The 20956-nt window shown below is 37.8% G+C and overlaps 1 long non-coding RNA gene and 1 pseudogene across 2 annotated transcripts in view; one reads left to right on the forward strand and one right to left on the reverse strand.

Moving 5' to 3' along the window:
- The window catches only part of LOC144310771 (dihydrofolate reductase-like), an 82551-nt pseudogene that overhangs the window by 46040 nt on the left and 15555 nt on the right, over positions 1-20956 (forward strand). Inside the window, exons 3-4 of the transcript XR_013376450.1 lie at positions 7440-7593; positions 12349-12440. The product of XR_013376450.1 is annotated as a dihydrofolate reductase-like (transcript). The remainder of the gene's footprint in view (positions 1-7439; positions 7594-12348; positions 12441-20956) is intronic.
- Positions 4535-14430, reverse strand: LOC144310774 (uncharacterized). Its single transcript, XR_013376452.1, has 4 exons — positions 11916-14430; positions 11485-11603; positions 5850-5957; positions 4535-4630 (listed from the first exon to the last, which is right to left on the reverse strand). It is a non-coding gene; the product is annotated as an uncharacterized LOC144310774 (long non-coding RNA).

The raw sequence follows: 20956 nt of genomic DNA on the forward strand, positions 1-20956 counted from the left end.
TAATTCCCTTCCAATCCCTCTATACATATATGCTTTTTAATTTTTTCCTTTTATTTTCACTTCTACTTATTGCCTCCCCCTTTCTCAGCTTCATCTTTTATTTCACCGTCTTCATCACCTCATATCCTGTCTTTATCTCATATCCTCCTGATTTCATCCTTGTCTGTCTGCCTCTCTCCTTCCTCTCCTCCTCCTCTCACATCAGCCCATGCCTGTAACTTCCAATCAGGTGTCCATCTTGAATAGCAGGTTCCTCAGAAAGTCTTAAAAAAAAGACAGAAAAGCAAAAACACAAACAAAAACTGTGCTGGGATGGAAATTCATTCACATTCCAAATATCAGCTATTTTATTCACTCAAATCCTTGCCCTCACCCATTCCACTCGGTTTCTTAGAAGAGACTTAGTTTCTTGCCATGAATAAAATCAACAGGGTTGGAACCCATTGAACAAATGCTCCCTGAGTCATAAGTTTAGGGCAGCCCTGGTGGCTCAGCAGTTTAGCGCCACCTCTCTCTCTTTCTCTCTGTCTCTCATAAATAAATAAATAAAATCTTAAAAAAAAAAACCCACCCAGAATTTTAGCAGTGTATGAAAGTACTCCAGTAATTGTATAGCAAAGGTCACTGCTAGGATGTCTGTAAACAGAGAAAACATTTTCCCCCTCAATAGAGATTCCTGCTGGAGGCCTTGCGGACTCACAGATTTATTTAATCTTTACTTAAAGCTATCACAAAATCATCTTTTGCCCACTCTTGGAAACGAGTATGTGTCTTAAATCCTGTAGGAAACGTGGCCAGCTTTTCCTCATTAGCTTATTTTGCTGGGTAGATGCCTAAGGAGTAGTGTGAAAATAGAAGACTTTTCATTTCAAGACCTAGTGATTCACAGATATTCTGGCACTTAAAAAAAATCTCAGCACTTAATGTTGAAGATTTGGGGGTGGAGTGAAAGTCTATAGGAATAATTCTTTTCCCCAGGTCTGGTTTAAGAATGTAGCCACAGTTAGAAGATGGTGATGACACTATCTCAGCCATCTTTCCCAGAGTTCTTTTTGGACCTGGAACTTTCAGCACCATGTTTTCATCACTATTTGTGCTGCTTCAAGATAGATGTCTACTTTTTAAAGACACTCTGTGAGTTGTTAGGAGTCCAATAAAATGAAGTGTTTCAAATAGGGAGCTATTTCATCCCAAAGGCACAGTTCCATATCAGGAATGTTATTGCTAGATCCAGAATTAAAATAGTAAATGACATAAAGTCTTACAAAAATGAAAGTCCTGCCCAAGCTGCTTTCACAGGGAACTAAGCCTTTTTCTGTGTGGACTTGGTTAAACTGTGGTATCCCAGAACCCCCATCCTACATGTGTGAGGCAATATCTCATTGTGGGTTTGACTTGTGTTCTTCTAACAATTAGTGATATTGAGCATTCTGTGTCTGTTGATCACCTCTCTGTCTTCTTTGAAAAAAAGTACATTCAAGTCCTCAGCCCAGTTTTTAATCAGATTATTTGTTTTCTTGTTTTTGGTATTAAGCTGTACGAGTTCTTTGTATATTTTAGATATTAGTTCCTTATCAGATATATTATTTGCAAACACCCTCTCCCATCCAGTAGGTTGCCTTTTTTGTTTTGTTGACAGTTTCCTTTGCTGTGCAAAAACTTATTCAGTTTGATATAGTTCCAACAGTTTATTTTTGCCTTTTTTTTTTTTTTTTTTTTTGTCCCTTACCTGAGGAGTCATATTCAGAAAAAGGTTGCTAAGGCCAATGTCCAAAAGATTACTGGCTAGGTTTTCTTTTAGGAATTTTATGGTTTCAGATCTTATATTTAGGTCTTTAAATATATTCAGTTTTTACATGTCCCTCTGCCACATAGTTTATAAGAGTCTCTAGGGCCAAGACTTGATAAAAAGAACCTCATCAGAACTTTGCACATAGCACAGGTGAAAAATCTTCCTGATTTTTATACTGCAAAATATCAGAAATAATAATTCTGTTCTCTTTACTCTAGGATCCATAAACTACCAGCTTTGCCAAAGATGAAAGAACAGACCACACTGTAGCCAGTTTATGTGTCCCCTATATCCTGAGGCTTCTCTCTACTATTCTCTCAAGAAGCAGGAACCAGCCATCCTGGGCCTTGCAATCGCCACTGTTTTATAGCTGGTCTCAGTACTCTCTGTCACATCAGAGGTAATGACTATGAGTTATGGGTGTCTAGAGTAAAAATGTAGTAACAGGAGTCATAGAGAAGAGCTGGAAAGATATTTATCGTGTGCTCAGATCTGACGGGTGGATACCAGGTCTTCCCTATTGTTTTGTAACTTCTATGACTGGGACTCTGGCCTTGTTTCCATGAGGAACATAAACTGCACCTCCTATGGCTGAATAAAAGAAACAGAGAGCCCTGTACATCTGAATTGGACAAGACTATGTCCTGTCTGGGTGGTAAGTCTGTTTGATGTCCTCAGGCATGGCAATTTCATCAAAAGACCACGGATAGAAAAAAATCAGTGCTTACCAACACCTAGACAAAGCAGAGATGACTTTTTTTAATATCCTCTTCTCCCAGGAAGAAATCATAGTTCTTGAAAATTTCACACCCCATTAGTCCCTCTGGTGTGGTATTCGAAAGCCCACTTAGCACTTCTGTTATCTGGAAGCCACAGCTCCTAAACTACCCTACATCTTCAGAAATATCTTCCATCTGGCTAGGGCTGAGCCAGAGCCAGAAAAAAAGGCTGAGTTAGATCAGGGCCAGTGACTGAGAATCCAGAGCCCTTACATGGAGCTTCTGGCTGGGGGAAACTATGCCTCCATGCACTTCTGAATTTAGGTTGAGTGGTTCAGCTTTAGCTGACCTAAGTGAATTGTTCTCCCAGGGGCTATCAATCAATGTATTAGGTAGGTGCTGGAGAGATTTGCTTAAGCAATTTATTTAGCAAGGCTTTCACCAGCATGAGTATATGATAGATCTATGGTATGAACCCCACAACCTGCCCCCAGCCTTGAGTAGACTCTTGATAGTTAACAAGACTTTAATCAACATCTTCCTATCCTCACTCATTTATTCCTAGATCCATTCATTCATCTGAACATCTACCAGAAGAATGGATTGTGCAATGCCCAGAGTCAATAAAGTATAGTTTATTGACTTGGGTTCTACTCTTAACTATTGTATTGATTGTGAAAGACTTTGGTTAAATTGCACAATCAATCTGAACAGAAGCTCTTTATAAGAAAGGGCCTAATAACACTACTCTCATACTTAAGGTTCCTATGAGAATTAGATGAGCTAATTATCTAGAATGGTTATACAGTGCATGCTATGCACACAAAAAAATGACAGCTATCATGACTCTTAAGGTACAGTGTCTAGATCCAGAGAGCTCACATCCTCTGGGGTCTCTGGTGAAAAGGAACAAATAAATGATAGGAACCAAGTCCCAGATTCCCAGGAATGCATATCTCTTGGCTCTTCCACAGAACTTGTATGGAATAGAGCTTATTTCCTAAATTCGTGCTCCTATCCAAACCATGACTCAGATGCTCATAGGCTAAATTAGCAGTGGGGAGAGGTCACATGGGATTCAAGGTACTATTTCATTTTTTTCTCACGTTCAGAACAAGCTATTTTTGCAAAGCATGATAAATCATTTCTATGGAGACCATTTCATCATGTGGGACTCATCTCACTGATAACACAGTGGAACTTTGCTATTGATGTCTTCTGAAAAAAAAAAACCTGATAATTGGGTGTGCATAGACACTTGTGTTCAGCCTGAACACACATACACACAATCTTTCCAATGCCTTTTTTTTTTCCTTAGAACTTCTGAACTTGATGGGATGAGCACTGGGTGTTATGCTATATGTTGGCAAATTGAACTCCAATAAAAAATAAATAAATATTTTTTAAAAAAGAACTTTTACAAAGCAGATTCATTTTTACTCCAGAAATCATGGCATTGCTGGGCATCAGCAAAGCTTCTACTGTATTGAAGGGTTGGTTTGCATGCAAGCAGGTGATAAGAAAAGAGGTGGATCCAGTGGTGAGTTAAAGATAGAAATGACAGACAGGGTGACAAAACATGAGAGAATCCTATATCTGGGAAAGGAACAAGGGGCAGTGGAAGGGGAGGTGGGTGGGGGGATGGGGGGACTGGTGACTGGCACTGAGGAGGGCATTTGATGGGATGAGCACTGGGTGTTATACTATATGTTGGCAAATCAAACTCCAATAAAAAATATACAAAATAAATAAATAAAAATAAAAAATAAAGATAGAAATGGCCAGAGGGTGGCAGATAGTCACCATCAATGAGGAAATTCCAGATATTTTTTGTTTTTGTACTTTTTAAAACAAGTTTAGGGGAACCAGCTATGCCAGTTTCAACTGTCAATGCCCAATTTGGGGAAAATAATGACACTGTGTTATCTGAAACATCTCTAAGCTTACAAGCCCCGCCCCCTCCGATCACCCCAGGTTGCTGTAGATGTTTTTCCCTGTTCACCCTACACACACACACACACACACACACACACACACACACATTCTACTTAGCATAAACTTTATTCAAATCTTGAGTGTTCGTTGATCTTCTACTATGATCCAAGCACTGTGAGAAGTCCTGTGGATTGTAAAAAAAATGGGAAAGGTAAGGCACATGCTCATAAAACCAATAGTAAAGGTATAGTTTGGTATACAAATACTGGGTATGCAAGCCCAAGTAAAATTTCATAGAAAGGTGGTTTGTTAAGATGATAACCATACAGCCTTAGTCAACTCACTTAGCCTTCAATATTTTAATTTCTTCATTTGTAAATTGGTGGTAAGAATATATAAAATGGCTTCAAGGAGTGAATAAAATTTTTCTCTAATGGGCTATGTAAATATTAGGGAAAAGTAGAAATACACTCTGTAGGAGTAATTAGAAAAGCCTAATTGTTGAAGGATGTAGATGAGACAGCTTCTGGATTCTAACAGTCATATTTCAGTAAACAAAGCATTGAGAGAATATTTCAAGCAAAAAGGATGACATAAGCAGAATCAGATGACAAAGTGCTGCCTACTTGGAGGAATAGTCAACAGCAGAGTTCAACAGGAATATTGGAGGATACATAGAAGCAGAGGGAAGAAAAAACTGGGAAGGTAGGCTGGGGTCAACCATTGAAGACATTGTGTGCCCAGATTCCAGATAAATATGGGTACTTCCATAAAGCTAGGTAGAAGATATTCCAGACATTTGAACACAGTCATGATATAAAACAGTAGGAGCACAAAATCACAGACCTCAGGATGAGCAGATGTTTTGCTCAAGAAACTGTTTTATTATCATTTAAAAATTAACTTATTCTCTGTAGGTAGGGCATGCTCATCACAAGTTTGCTATAGGAATTACCCACCCTATTGTTTTATGACCACAAATTTATACATTTATGTTACTTCTCTTTCCCAGGAAACACATGGAGTTTTAATATCTGATTATGTGAAGCTCTGAGAAAAATTAATCTGGTGCCAGGATGAAGGATGGAATACAGACCAGAAGAGGAGGAACAAGTTAGGAGGGACAGATTTCATACACTTATACATAGATTTCCCAGCACCATTCTTCTAGATCAAACATGTGCTATGGTGTTACAGCCCTGAGGCTAGAAGATTCCAGTGTGAGAGGTTCAAAGCCTGAAATACTGGTACACCAACCATTCATTTGTCTAACAAACCCCAGTTTCTTGGCTTCTTTAAAATGAATGCCAAACACTGGCAGACAAGTATCCAGATATTTTGACTACTAAAGGCAAAAACATCGAGCTATTTGGAAATATCCATGTAGCTGTTGAAAGTCTTACTTTTTGAACTAGACTTTGTCACTCTATCAATCTCAGGTCAGGTTCCTAGAGCTTGAGATAGGAATTCTTGTGGAAGTAACTCATTGAGAGACTACCCTGAGGAAATACCTGTGAGGGAGTAAGGGAAACAGGGTAAGAGAGAGAAAATAAGTGAGGTATACAGACACAAAAAAGGTACTTTTGAAAGTCTGACCTAATGAGATACTGCTACACACCTATTAGAAAAGTCAAAATCGGACACAAATTATATGGTCTCATTCATTTGGGGAATATAAAAAATAGTGAAAGGGAATAAAAGGGAAAGGAGAAAAAATAAGTGGGAAATATCAGAAAGGGAGACAGAACATGAAAGACTCCTAACTCTGGGAAACGAACTAGGGGTGATGGAAGGGGAGGTGGGCGGGGTGGGGGTGACTGGGTGGCGGGCACTGAGGTGGGTACTTGACGGGATGAGCACTGGGTATTATTCTGTATGTTGACAAATTGAACACCAATAAAAAATAAATTTATTTAAAAAAAGAAAAGTCAAAATCTGGAACACTGACAAGATGAAATGCTGGCAAAGGTGTGGAACTTTCATGCATCACTAATGGGAATGCAAAATGGTACAGCTACTTTGGAAAACAGTCTCGTGGTTCATTACCAAACTAAACACATTTTTGCCATATGATCCTGTACTTGTGTTCCTTGGTATTTACCCAAAAGAATTGAAAAATAATCCACAAAGATCCTGCACCCAAACGCAACCTTATTTTTATAGCAGCTTTATTTTATAGGAGCTTTATTCATAGGTGCTAGAAACCTGAAAGCAACTAAGATGTTCTTCAGTACTCAATTGGATAAACAAATTGTCATACATCTAGAGAATGGACTATTTCCCAGAACTAAAAAGAAACTAGACATCAAGAAATTAGTCATTACTAAGCAAAAGAAGCCAATCAGGAAAGGTTACTGTATGATTGTATACATATGTATATAATATTGTATTATTCCAACTATATGATATTTGGAAAAGGCAAAACTATGGAGACAATTAAAAAGATCAGTGGTTGTCAGGGGTTGGCTGGTGGGGAAGGGATGAATAAACGGAACACATGATTTTTAGGGTAGTGAAAATATTTTATATGACACTGTGATGATAAACACATATCTTTTTACATTTGTCCAAAGGCACAGAATGTATAACACCAAGAATGAGCCCCAAGGTGAACTATGGACTTTGAGTGATTATAATGTATTAATATAGGTTTATTATTGGTTTAAAAAATGTACCACTTTGATGAGTGATATTGATAATGAGGGGGAGTTCTTTGCATGTGTAGAGACAGGGCTATATGAGAAATCTTAGTACCTTCCTCTCGATTGCGTTGTTAAACTAAAACTGCTCTAAAAAATAAGTTCTTAGAAAAAAGTCTAACCTCAGTCCAATCCCAAAATGAGCTAGAGTATAATTGTATCATGAAGCCTGTCCATCTGAAGACAGGTGGTGGAAGTTTATGCTTTAGCACTAGTTAGTGGCTTCAAATAGCATCACACAGCATCTCCTGGTGTTTGTTAAAGTTACTTCACCTGCTGTTTTGGCTCTTTCAGAAACCCATATGTGCCATCATGAAAGACCAGGCCTTTGTTTGTGAGGAGGTATGAATGCATCCCTCTCATCATTGCTTCCAGAATCAGAAGTACATTTCAGGAACAGAGAGAGGCATAGGACACACTGGTTTCTCCTGACACTGATTACTAACAGGTATATACTTATACCCCCTGACAATGCTACAAAAGAAAAATGGATGGGTTGTTTCCAAGGGGATTTTGGAAGGCTAATATATATTAACTGACTATAATGTATCAGAGGCCTTGCTAGTCACTTAGTATAAGTTAATTTGTTAAGTCAAATGCTGATCTGGAGAAATAGTTAACTTCTGAAGCCAGTTTTTAGATTTAAAAAAAAAAACAGGTTTATAGCATCAAAACTTGGATTGTAACCTGATTGTCTAATTCCCACCTCTGGTTGGCATGTTCGATGTGTGGACAATGACATGTTTATCATCATTATCACATGCAGCCTTGTTGGTCACTGTCCTTGTGCTTTCCTACTAGGTACAAGGGACCTTTTGTGGGTTGTGCTGACTCTCTGGCCACCTCTGTATCCTCTTCAGTACTATGGAGGCCTCCAATAATCTTAAAAGTGGTGGTGTCTGACCAGGAGCTTCCTACTTTTCTATGCTGGCTGGGACAGAGATCGCCAAATGAGTACCATCACAATGTCACCACAATAAGACAAAAACAGTAAAGAAAAACTGAAGAGGAATCAATACTATATTGTTGCAAAGTACCCAAAAGATGCAGGCAGATTTCCTTCAAAGGGAAGCAAACATTGCTTTTCTTTAAAATTGACTGGAGATTACACAGTTCTCTTTAATAAGAGTCTCTGGAGAAGAAACCCAGCTATTATAAATAGCTCTATTTACTTTGCTATTTCTGGTAGTCTCACATTAACAACACCCCTTTTAGGTTACTCTTTATTTCTTTTCATTATTGTGAATAATATTTAGTGTTTTTTCATGCATAGTATTTTTTCATTGGATTGCAGACATTGTGAATTTTATATTTGAGAGTGTTAGTTTTCTATTCCAAACATATTTTTGAGCTTTGTTCTGGATCACAATTAAGTTACTTGAAAATATTTTTTTAAGATTTTATTTATTTATTCATGAGAGACACAGAGACAGAGAGACAGAGAAAGAGAGAGAGAGGCAGAGACATAGGCAGAGGGAGAAGCAGGCTCCATGCAGGGAGCATGACTTGGGACTCGATCCCAGGTCTCCAGGATCAGGCCCTGGGCTGAAGGTGGCGCTAAACCGCTGAGCCACCTGGCCTGCCCACTTGAAAATATTTTATTATTTCTGGGCCTTGCTTTATAAAGTTTGCTGGGTGAGAGAACACAATTTCTGGGCATAGGACGGAGTATTCCCAACCATAGAGGCAAGACCCTTCTGTGTACCCAATGCCGTATGAATGAATAGTGAGGTTTTCTAGTAGGACTGGTAAGACTAGTTCATATTCCTCACTTTTTGTGAGTTCTGGGCACTTTTAACTTTAAGGTGTTTTGTTTTGCTTTAGTGAGGGGGGGATCTTTTTGTGATCTTGAATAGTTTTCTCACCTGTATATACTGAGTAGTATTCAGCCAAGTCCCCAAGGGGAACCCTTTGCAGATCTGTGGGAGTTTCATCTCTGGACATCTGTCTCCTTTCTAGCACTCAATTCTGTGAACTCTGTTTGGATCTCTCCAGACTGTCAGCTCCATCTCTGCAATGCAGAGTCTTAGCCAGTCTCAGTCTGGTTTCTGTCATTTTGCATTGCAGCCTGGAAACATCCTTGGGGTAGTAACCTAGGTCTACTGTAGGGCTCATCTCCTTGTTTTATATATCCTAGAGATCATTATTCCATGCTGCCTTCCAGAGTGCCTTAAAAATATTTCATGTTTGGGGATCCCTGGGTGGCTCAGCGACTGAGCGCCTGCCTTTGGGCCAAGGTGTGATCCTGAAGACCTGGGATCAAGCCCCACATCAGGCTCCCTGCATGGAGCCTGCTTCTCCCTCTGCCTGTGTCTCTGCCTCTCTCCCTCTCTCTCTCTGCCTCTTGTGAATAAATAAATAAAATCATTAAAAATATTTCATGTTTGTCCACTTTTTCATTGTTTTAGTCAATCCCTGCTACTTTATTTTGCCAGAAAGGCGTTTCCTTAATGTCTATTATTAGTTTTGTAAAGCAACAACAGGCTAATTTGATAGGTGGGTAGAATGTGAAGATAGATGGATAGATATGTGGTACAACATAGAATGTTAATGATAGAATCTGAGTTTATGTGATAACTCATTATGCAAGTATTTCAACTTCTAATGCTTGAAAAAAATTTAAAGTTGGAGGTAAAATATTATTCCCTACATTCAGATAGATCTTGCCCACGCACTGTGTACCCTGCAGAGATTACTTGTGCAAATCATTTTTCATTGTGAGGATGTTCTGCAGGCAGGAAGAGTGGAGGGCAAATGTGATTGCTGAAGCATTTTGCTGCCTCTCTTTCAAGGGCAAAGACCTTAGGGGTAAAAGTGTGTAACTACTGGGTCCTCCTCCATCTGCATTCCCATTAACTCCTGTTTGTTTGGCCTGCATGATGTTCCAAATGCATTTTTGTGGCCAGGCAATCTGCCAGTCTAGCAAGGGAAAAGTAACAATCTGGGAAAGTATAGAGCATAGCTCAGAAGATCATTTGCAAGGAAGGGTATGTATGCTCTGTTAAGTTTCTTTCTGCTACCTCTCTTAAAGATAACTGTAATATGTCTTGCTCCTTGATGCTTGGGCTGACCTTTTTTTCTGTTTTTACCATGAACTGCTTTTAAATGGTTTGAAGGCAACGGCAACAATGAAATATTTCCAATAGGGATTCTGAAATGGCTTTGGGGGGCCTGCTCTGGGGTTCAAATTCAGAGTTCTCATTGAAACAATACAATCTCCAAATCCCCCTAATGGTTTGGCAAATGAAGAAAATAAAAGAACAAAAGTAAAAAGCCAGCAGGCAGGGTCTTGGGCAGCCATGTACAGTCAGCACAAGCTGTTTATAAAGCCACATGGTTTTTTTGTCTGCTTATCTTAATGAGCTCACAGTCCTGGTGTACTAATGGGCCTATAAACAAATATGTGCAGTGCCTCTGCTTTAAACTGTCTTTTCTAAAGGTTTGTTTATATGAAACAGGGCAGCACGAAAGCAGGGCCATCATTCCATATTAATCTACAGATTCAAAACAATACCAATCAAACTCCCAGAAGGTTGTAAAACTGACAAGTCTAAAATTCATATAGAAATATAAAGGACAAAGAATAATCAAGGTAATTTTGAAGAGCAAAACCAAATAATTCTTGTAGATATCAAGGTCTATTGTAAAGCAATACTTGTTTAGCAGTAAATTGGTGGTATGAGGATAGATATTCTGACCAATGGAACAAAATAGAACCAAGAATTAGATACGTGAGTATATTATCACTTAATTTATGATATAAGCATCACTCAGTACAGTGGGAAAATTAATATTCTTTTAATATATGTTGCTGAGACAGTCAGACATCTATGTGGAGACTTTGGACCTGCAAGTCAGAGACATTTCCATACTGTCAGGCAAGTCTGATCCTTACCTTCACCATAAACCATAACAAAAAAATGGCCATACTGGGTGGATTGCAGACTCAATCTTAAAACCAGTGAATAAAGCACTTAAGAGGCATACACAGAAGAACATTTTCATGATCTTAAAATAGAGAAAGATTTCCCAAAGACTTATGCAAGATTTTTAAAAAGGAAAACAAGCAAAAAAGATGTTAAATTATAATTAAGAACTTCTGTGTGTTTATCAAAAAATACTCCATTAAGAGTGAAATATAACCCAGATGTGCAATACACATATCTAAAAAGAGCTTATATCTAGAATGCTAATTAGAGGAAACACAGATGACCCTTAAAAATGGGCAAAAATCATGAAGAGATTCTTCATAAGAGAATACTATTGCTGATAGACATAAGAACATATCATACTCATTAGCCATCAGAGAAAACTATATGAAATACCACCACACACCTACCGTAATGGTTGAGATGGGGAAAAAAAGCTCCACATGAGTAAGAAAGTAATTTTATCTGGGACAGACTTGTTCCAGTGGCTTGACTAATTTTCCCCAGAAGGACGCCCTCTCTCATCAGTCTGGTGAGTGGTCACAATGGACAATCAGTCATTCAACCTAGCATAACTCAACATGTACACACCAAACACTGCCTAATCATAATCACTCTGCTAAGAGGTATGTGTATGGGAAGAGGAAGGATTGCTGAAGGATAGCATATCCTACCTGCCCTAAAGAACTGGTAGTCTAGAGAATGAAACTAAATTAATTAATCCCTGAAATATCTAAATAATCTAAATCAGACTATAATTTATATAAAAATAAACTGTTTATAGAAAAAAACAATATAGGAATTCAAAGAAAGGTGGAATCAATGAATAGCCATGACTAACTTCCTGAGCTCAGCCTTGAAGCGTGGGTTAGATTTCAACAGTGAAAATCTGGTCAGTGTTGGGGTTACAACATCTTAATCTCTGGAGAACCTTTTTCCAACATATTCTTGCTCAGAAGTAACTGTGCTTCTTTACTAATAAAGGAAAATGCTGAGTGGTGAATAATGGACCACAGCATTGTTCTACAGGAACCTACCTGCGCATTCCAAAAGAATGTTGTATTCAATTACACCCTGCCTCCACTGGTCCTGTGCAGGGTTGCAGTGGGTAAGCCTTTGCTAGAATTTGCTGGCAGCATGGCAGGGTAGATTCATCAGTCCTATCTCATTTGTTCTGAGATCCTGTCTGGTTTAGTGTGAACAGCTAATGCAGTGAAGAAAGAGGACCAGGACACACTCATCCAGTATCTCTATCATCCTTGACTTTGTCCTAGGTCTAAGTTCTCAGGAGAACAATGCCACTTAGCATGCAGATCCCATGGAATGTCCTGCTGATGGGGAGATCTCACAGTGGAAGCAGACCTTGGTACCCATCAGGTTTTAATGCTCTTTTTAAAGACAGTTAGAATCGTATTCCACATCCATAATAGAGCTAGAACTACAATTCAAGACTGGATTCTTATAAAACAGACTTCATTCCTAAAATGCAACTAAATTTTTCCTAGTGAAAAGAAAGAACAAATTTGAGATCAGCCTGGATTTGTGGCCAAAGAAAAGGCGTTCACCAACTGAAATACCTAGGCACTAGATATACATCTCTAAGAACTTAGGATTCAAGGTAATTACACTTTCTTGTGCATACAAATGTGGAAGAAATGACCTCGAAAGTATATCCAGAGGGGTTGGATATGAGTTAGTTGCAAATTAGGAGAAGTATAAAAATGTGTTTGGGAGAATTATGGTGCAGGAAAATGGGTTTGGAGCAATGCCTGTTCCTTTGTCAGAGGCTTGCAGGGGTTCCATGTCTTGACTTGAGGTAAGGTCAGGAAGGGAGATGACCTGCATGGTAGCAGGCCCATCAGAGATACTGAGCAGTGATTTATTGCAAGAAGCATTGGGTAGTATCAAGCCTCTGGAACCAAGTACTAGTTGGCTTACCTTTCTGGCGATGGCTTTGGAACAATCTTGTGCAAGCAACTAATGCCTAAGAGCTGGGGCCAAGAGGAAGCAGCAGAGAGGACAGTGGGTGATGCTTGTTAGGATAATTGCAATTAGCCCCTCTGACAGATCAGATCTTTATTTCCACATATCATGTAGGGATATAGGATGTTAATAGGAACTAATACTGAGGAGGATAAAACAGGACATCGATAAGTAGAAAAACTGTATATAGGCTCAGAGAGACAGCATTTATTTTCTTTTTTTTTTAAATAACTGAACTGAGATATGAGTAATTAGAAGAAAAATACACCAGTACTTTTCTACTTTGCTATTACCAAAGAGCCTCTTTTAAACTCCCAATTATATGGAATCTCCTCAGAATTACTGATAAATGATAATTTCTCATGTAGTTTACAATGTCCCTTAGTCTCCTGTAGTTGGCAGGAGATAGCTCAGACATCTACTAAGAGAATGTGGAATTGGTGGCAAGATTGCCAGGATTAGATTTTTTATGGACTTTTAATCTCAACACCATGAATATAGAAACATAAATAACACTTCCCATTTTGGAGACAGTGAAGGGTTTGTGCAAGGCATGACCTAGTAACCTAGATGTCTTCACGAGGTCACCAAGTACTTTTAATAATCAAGTAAAAATCCTTCCATCCTCTATCTTAATTATTGTGCAAAGTCCAATGCTCAGCTCTCAACATTTTGGTGAATTCCCATGATTTCCCCCCCTTCTGGTTTCTGTTCTTTCAGAATACTTCCTCTGCAATTTATCTATCGTTTTAATTTCTTTGCTTCCCTCTGCCCTCTGACATACTGACCATGGAATTTAATATCCTTAAGTGACATTTAACATGCTTTTTCCAAAACACTAATACATACGCCAATTAAATGTAGAGACATTTACTGAGGATTTGAGAGTCACAGAGGAGGTTACAACTTAGTCAATCTAACAAACTAAATTAATTATTTAATAAATAATGTATTAGACATTCTTGTACTTAATAGTCCTGTAGTCATTTCTTCCACCAAGAATTTCACATCAGAAACAAACTTGTTTCCTTCCACATTCTTGAACCTTCTAAAATTCTTCATTTTAAGTAAAAGATGGAACATGAATAACTTACCTTTCTAATTAAAAATATAGGAAAATAACAAAAAAGTAATTCTTACGTAAGTAAAAGGGAAGAGGGGATCCCTGAGTGGCTTAGCGGTTTGGCGCCTATCTTTGGCCCAGGGTGTGATCCTGGAGTCCCAGGATCGAGTCCCACATCGGGCTCCCTGCATGGAGCCTGCTTCTCTCTCTGCCTGTGTCTCTGCCATTCTCTCTCTCTATGTCCATCATAAATAAATAAATAAATCTTTAAAAAAAAAAAAGTAAAAGGGAAGAGGTTTGAACACACAATCAGAAACTAATTATGTTTTTAAAGGAGAAAGAAATCACCTCTAATTAATACATTAACAAATAAATAAACCATTAACATTGAGAAAGAATAGATGCATGTGTGTATAAAACAACTGACAGAGGAAATCTTAAAATTGACTACCATTACAAAAGAAAAAGTGAAATAGATAATTTATCAGGAAATTAAAGTTTAAATAGATTAATTTTTAAAAAGATTTCATTTATTTATTTGAGAGAGAGCACAAGTGTTTCCCTTTATTTGAGGGAAAGGGAGAAGCAGACTCCCCCGAACCAGGAACACAGCACAGGATCATGACCTGAGCCAAAGGCAGACACTCAACCAACTGAGCCACCCAGGTGCCCAAAATAGATTAATTTTAATAAAACAAATATAGAAAATCATCCAGATTCTACACCCCAACACACACACACACACACACACACACACACACACAAAGCATCAGGCCTCAATGCTTTCATAGGTGAGTTCCACCAAATCTTCAAAGAACAGATAATTCTAACGCTAAATAAATTGTTCTAACCTATGAACACAAATATTTAAATTATTTATGAAGCAAATATAACATTGATATAAATCTGATAACCATAGAAAAGGAGTATTACAGACTAATTATAGGCTAATATCACAAATACTGATTCAAAAATCTGAAATAAAATATTAAAGAATCCAAAACAAGCACTTGCTTCAAGATCCAAAGTAAAAGATTCATTTGCTATAGGATTAGATTAAGTATATGAATTTTATTATTTTTAAAATAAACTTTGTTAATGTTTGTATCCATAAATGATTTTGACTATAACATATATCTAAAGATGGGATGATATAGACAGATTTTTTTTGCCCAGTTCTCTTGTTTTTCTTTTATATATATATATATATTATTTAAATTGAATTTGCAAGTATATAGTATAACACCCAGTGCTCGTCTCATCATGTGCCCTCCTTAATGCCTGTTAACATGTCCCCCAATCCACCTCCCCTTCTGCAACCCTTTGTTTCCCAGAGTTAAAGATCTCTCGTGGTTTTTCTTCCTCTCTAATTTTTCCCCACTCAGCTTCCCTCCTTTCTCTTATGGTCTTTTTCACTATTTCTTATTATATTCCACATATGAGTGAAGCTGTATGATAATTGTCTTTCTCTGATTAACTTATTTCACTCAGCATAATACCCTCCAGTTCCATTCATGTCAAAGTAAATGGTAGGTATCCATCCTGATAGCTGAATAATAATCCATTGTGTATAGAGATCACATCTTCTTTATCCATTCATCGGTTGAAGTACATCATGGCTCCTTCCACAGTTTAGCTATTGTGGACATTGCTGCTATAGACATTGGGATGCAGGTGTCCCAGTGTTTCACTGCAACTGTATCTTTGGGGTAAATACCCAGTAGTGCAATTGCTGGGTCAATAGTTATATTTTTAACTCTTTGAGGAACTTCCACACTGTTTTCAAGATTTGCTGTACCAGTTCACATTCCCACCAACAGTGCAAGATGGTTCCCTGTTCTCCACATCCTCTCCAACACTTGTTGTTTCCCGTCAATTTTCCCCATTCTCACTGGTGTGAGGTGGTATCTCATTGTGGTTTTGATTTGTATTTCCCTGATGGCAAGCGATGCGAAGCATTTTCTCATGTGCTTGTTAGCCATGTCTATGTCTTCCTCTGTGAGATTTCTGTTCATGTCTTTTGCCCATTTCATGATTGGACTGTTTGTTTCTTGGGTGTTTGATAAGTTTCTTATAGCTCTTGGATATTAGCCCTTTATCTGATATATCATTTGCAAATATCTTCTCCCATTTTGTAGGTTGCCTTTTAGTTTTGTTAACTGTTTCCTTTGCTATGCAGAAGGTTTTTATCTTGATGAAGTCCCAATAGTTCATTTTTGCTTTTGTTTTCCTTGCCTTCATAGGTGTATCTTGCAAGAAGTTACTAGGGCCAAGTTCAAGAAGGTTGTTGCCTGTGCTCTCCTCTAGGATTTTGACGGATTCTCATCTCCCATTAGATCTTCCAAGCATTTTGAGATTATCTTTCTGTATGATAAAAGAAAATGATCTAGTTTCACTTTTCTACATTTGGCTGTCCAATTTTCCCAACACCACTTATTGATGAGAGTGTCTTTTCTTCCAGGGGATATTCTTTCCTGCTTTATTGAATATTAGTTGACCATAGAGTTGAGGGTCCATTTCTGGATTCTCTATTCTGTTCCATTTATCTATGTGTCTGTTTGTGCCAGTACCATACTGTTTTGATGATCACAGCTTTGTAATATAGCTTGAAGTCAGGCATTGTGATGTCCCTAGCTTTAGTTTTCTTTTTCAACATTCCTCTGGCTATTCAGGATCTTTTCTGATTCCATACAAATCTTAGGATTATTTGTTCCAGCTCTGTGAAGGAAGTTCACAGTATTTTCATAGGATTGCATTGAATGTGTAAATTGCTCTGGGTAGAGTAGACATTTTCACAATATTTATTCTTTCAATCCATGAGCATGGAATCTTTGCCCATCTCTTTGTGTCTTCTTTGATTTTTTTCATAAGTGTTCTATAGTTTTTAAGAGTACAGATCCTTTACCTCTTTGGTTAGGTTTATTCCAAGGTACCTTATGCTTTTGGGTGCAATTGTAAATGGGATTGACTCCTTAATTTCTCTTTCTTCAGTCTCATTGTCAGTGTATAGAAAAGCCTCTGATTTCTGTGCATTGATTTTGTATCCTGCCACATTGCTGAACTGCTGTAGAGTTCTAGCAATCTTGAGGTGGAGCCTTTTGTGAAGCAGGAGGATTTGACTTCTTCTTTGCCAATTTGAATGCCTTTTATTTCTTTTTGTTTTCTGATTGCTGAGGCTAGGACTTTTAGTACTATGCTGAACAAAAGTGGTGGGAGTGGGCATCCCTGTTGTGTTCCTGACCTTAGGGAAAGCTCTCAGTTTTACCTTCGTGATAATGATGTTCATTGTGGGCTTTTCATAAGTGGTTTTTATGATACTGAGGAATGTTCCCTCTATCCCTACACTTTGAAGAGTTTTAATCAGGAATGGATGCTGTATTTTGTCAAATGCTTTCTCTGCATCTATTCACAGGATCATATGGTTCTTGTCTTTTCATTTATTGACGTGATCTATCACATTGATTGTTTTACGAGTGTTGAACCACCCTTGCATCCCAGGGATAAATCCCACTTGGTTGTGGTGATTAATCCTCTTAATGTACTGTTGGATCCCATTGGCTAGTATCTTGGTGAGAATTTTTACATCTGCCTTCATGAGGGATACTGTTCCGTAATTCTATTTGATTGGGTCTTTGTTGGTTTTGGGGTTAAGGTAATGCTGGCCTCATCAAATGAGTTTGGAAGTATTCCCTCCCTTTCTATCCTTCAAAACAGCTTTAGTAGAATATGTATTATTTCTTCTTAAGTGTTTCGTATAATTACTTTTGGAAGCCATCTGGCCCTGGACTTGTGAATCTTGGGAGTTTTTGTGATGACTGCTTCGATTTCCTCATTGGTTATTGATCAGTTCAGGTTTCCTATTTCTTCCTCTTTCAGTTTTGGTAATTTGTAGGTTTGGAGGAATGCATCCATTTCTTCTAGATTGCCTAGTTTGTTGGCATATAGTTGCTCATAGCACTTTTTTAAGGTCATTTGTATTTCATTAGTATCGATTGTAATCTCCCCTCTTTCTTTCATGATTTTATTAATTTGAGTCTTTTCTCTTTTCTTCTTAATAAATCTGGCTGAGGGTTTAACTATCTTATTAATTCTTTCAAGGAACCAGATCCTGGTTTTGTTGATCTGTCCTATGGTTCTTCTGGTCTGTATTTCATTGAGTTCTGCTTTAATCTTTATTATTTCTCTTCTGCTTGCTTTAGGCTTTATTTGCTCTTTTTTCTCAATTCCTTTGGGTGCAAGGTTAGCTTGTGTATTTGAGATTTTTCCAATTTTTTTGAGGGAGGCTTGTATTGAGATGTATTTCCCTTTTATGACCACCTTTGCTGTATCCCAAAGATTTTGAACAGTTGTGCTTTCATTTTCGTTAGTTTCCATGAATCTTTTTAATTCTTCTTTAATTTCCTGGTTGACTCATTCATCTTTTAGTAGTATGCTCTTAACCCCCAAGTGTTTGAGTTCCTCCCAAATTTTTTCTTGTGATTGAGTTCTAGTTTGAAATCATTGCAGTCTGAAAATATGCAGGGAATAATCCCACTCTTTTAGTATCAGTTGAGACCTGATTTGTGATCCTGTAAGTGGTCTATTTTGGAGAAAGTTCCATGTACACTTGAGATGAATGTGTATTCTGTTGTATTAAGTTGGAATGTTCTATATATATCTGTGAAATCCATTTGGTCCAGTGTGTCTTTCAAAGTCCTTGTTTCTTTGGTGATCTTCTGCTTAGGTGATATGTCCTTTGCTGAGAGTGTTGTGTTGAAGTTTCCTACTCATAATTATATTATCACCAAATGTCTCTCTATTTTGGTTATTAATTGGTTGATATAATTGGCTGCTCCCACATTAGGAGCATAAATATTTATAATTGTTAGATCTTCTTGTTGGATAGACCCTTTAAGTATGATATAGTATCCCTCTTCATTTCTTACTACAGTTTTTGGTTTAAAATCTAATTTATCTGATATGAAGATTATTACTTCAGCTTTCTTTTTGAGGAAAGAAAAGAGTTTTACCATTGCATGGTAAATGGGTCTCTACCCCTTTATTTTAAGTCCATGAGTGTCCTTAAGTCTAAAATTAGTCTTCTGTACACAGTATATAGATGGGTCTTGCTTTTTTATACAGTCTGATACCCTGTGTCTTTTTACTGGATAATTTAGCCCATTCACGTTCAGAGTAACTTTGAAAGATATGGATTTAGTGTCATAGTATTACCTATACAGTCCCTGTTTCTGCATATTGTTTCTTTGGGCTCCCTCCTTCTCTTACAGGGTCCCTCTTAATATTTCTTGCAGAGCTGCTTTGGGGGATACATATTATTTCAGTTTCTGTCTATCCTGGAAGATCTTTATGTCTCTTTGTATTCTGAACTACAGCTTTGTTGGATAAAATATTCTTGGCTGCATGTTTTTCTTGTTTACTACCCTAAATATATCATGCCAGCTCGTTTTGGCCTGCCAGGTTTCTATGGAGAGGTTGTGTCTGATATTCTCTCCATGTAAGCTAGGAATCTCTTGTCTCAAGCTGTTTTAGGATTTTCTTTTTTATCTCCGAAATTTGCAAGCTTCACTCTTACATGTCAGAGTGTTGATTGCTTTTTGTAGATGGGGGGAGGGGGTCCTCTCTATTTCTTGGATCTGTGTGCCTATTTCCTTCCCCAGATTAGGGAACTTCTCAGCTATGATTTGTTCAAACATACCTTCTGGTCCTCTGTATCCACACCCTCTGCATCCCAATAAGACGAACATTATTCTTTCTCAAATTACCTCTTAATTCCCAGAGCCTCTCCTAATGGGCTCTTAGATGTTTTTCTGTCTTTTCCTCAGCTTCCTTCCCCATCAATTTGTCTTCTATGTCACTCTCTCTTCTGCCTCATTAACCCTAGCTGTTAGAGCATCCAGTTTAGACTACATCTCAGTTAAAGTATTTTTTACTTTAGGCCGGATTAGATCTCATTTCTACAGTAAGAGAATCTCTAAGAGTCCTTTATGGTTTTTTCTAGAGCCACCAGTAATTTTATAACTGTACTTCTAAATTGTATCTCTGACATGGTACTTAAATCCATATCCATTAGGTCTGTGGCAGAGAGTATTGCTTCTGGTTCTTTCTTTTGCGGTGAATTCTTCCTTCTAGTCATTTTTGTCCAGTGCAGAATGGCTTGAGAAAGGACCACTTTTTCTCTCCATAGCATTCCAATTATTTTTTGTACATCTCAGGTTGAATTCATAGGTGTTCAGGGTGGTTTGAAAGTCATCTAGCTAAATTTGGGGGACCAGATGAAATAAGGACTCATACTCTTCCTCCATCTTGCCTCCTCTTTCAAGATAGACTTAAATATAACAAATCAAATGTATCCTCTCCTGTTCTCTAAGTTTTTGTCATGGAAGACAGCTTATCACTGTGGTTAACAATATGGCCTCTGGGTTCCTAATCTCAGTCCTACTATTTACTATCTCTGTGGACCTAGAAATTTTATTTGCCCTCCATAAGACTTAATTTTCTCATCTGCTAAAATGGTGCCAATTATAGATAAACCTCCTGGAGTAGTTGTGATAAGCCAATGGATAATGGATATAAAGAACACAGAACAGAGCTTGCCAGGTAATAAGAACTCAATAAACTCTTGTTATTAGTCTGTCAGTCATCACTTAATATATTCCAAAGCTTTAAGATCAGGCTTTGGCTACCGTGCTCCCCTTCCAATCTTCCTTCCTCCACATTTTTCTTAAAATTTGTCATAAAGTCTATCAAGGTAGTAAATGCCTCCTGCAACTTCAGTTCCATGGTTTCAGAAGAACTTGGCTTAGAAACTTTAAATTTCCAGGCTCCGAGCAGTGTTG

The sequence above is a fragment of the Canis aureus genome, chromosome 3 (assembly GCF_053574225.1).
Source record: "Canis aureus isolate CA01 chromosome 3, VMU_Caureus_v.1.0, whole genome shotgun sequence".
NCBI classification, from domain to species: domain Eukaryota; kingdom Metazoa; phylum Chordata; class Mammalia; order Carnivora; family Canidae; genus Canis; species Canis aureus.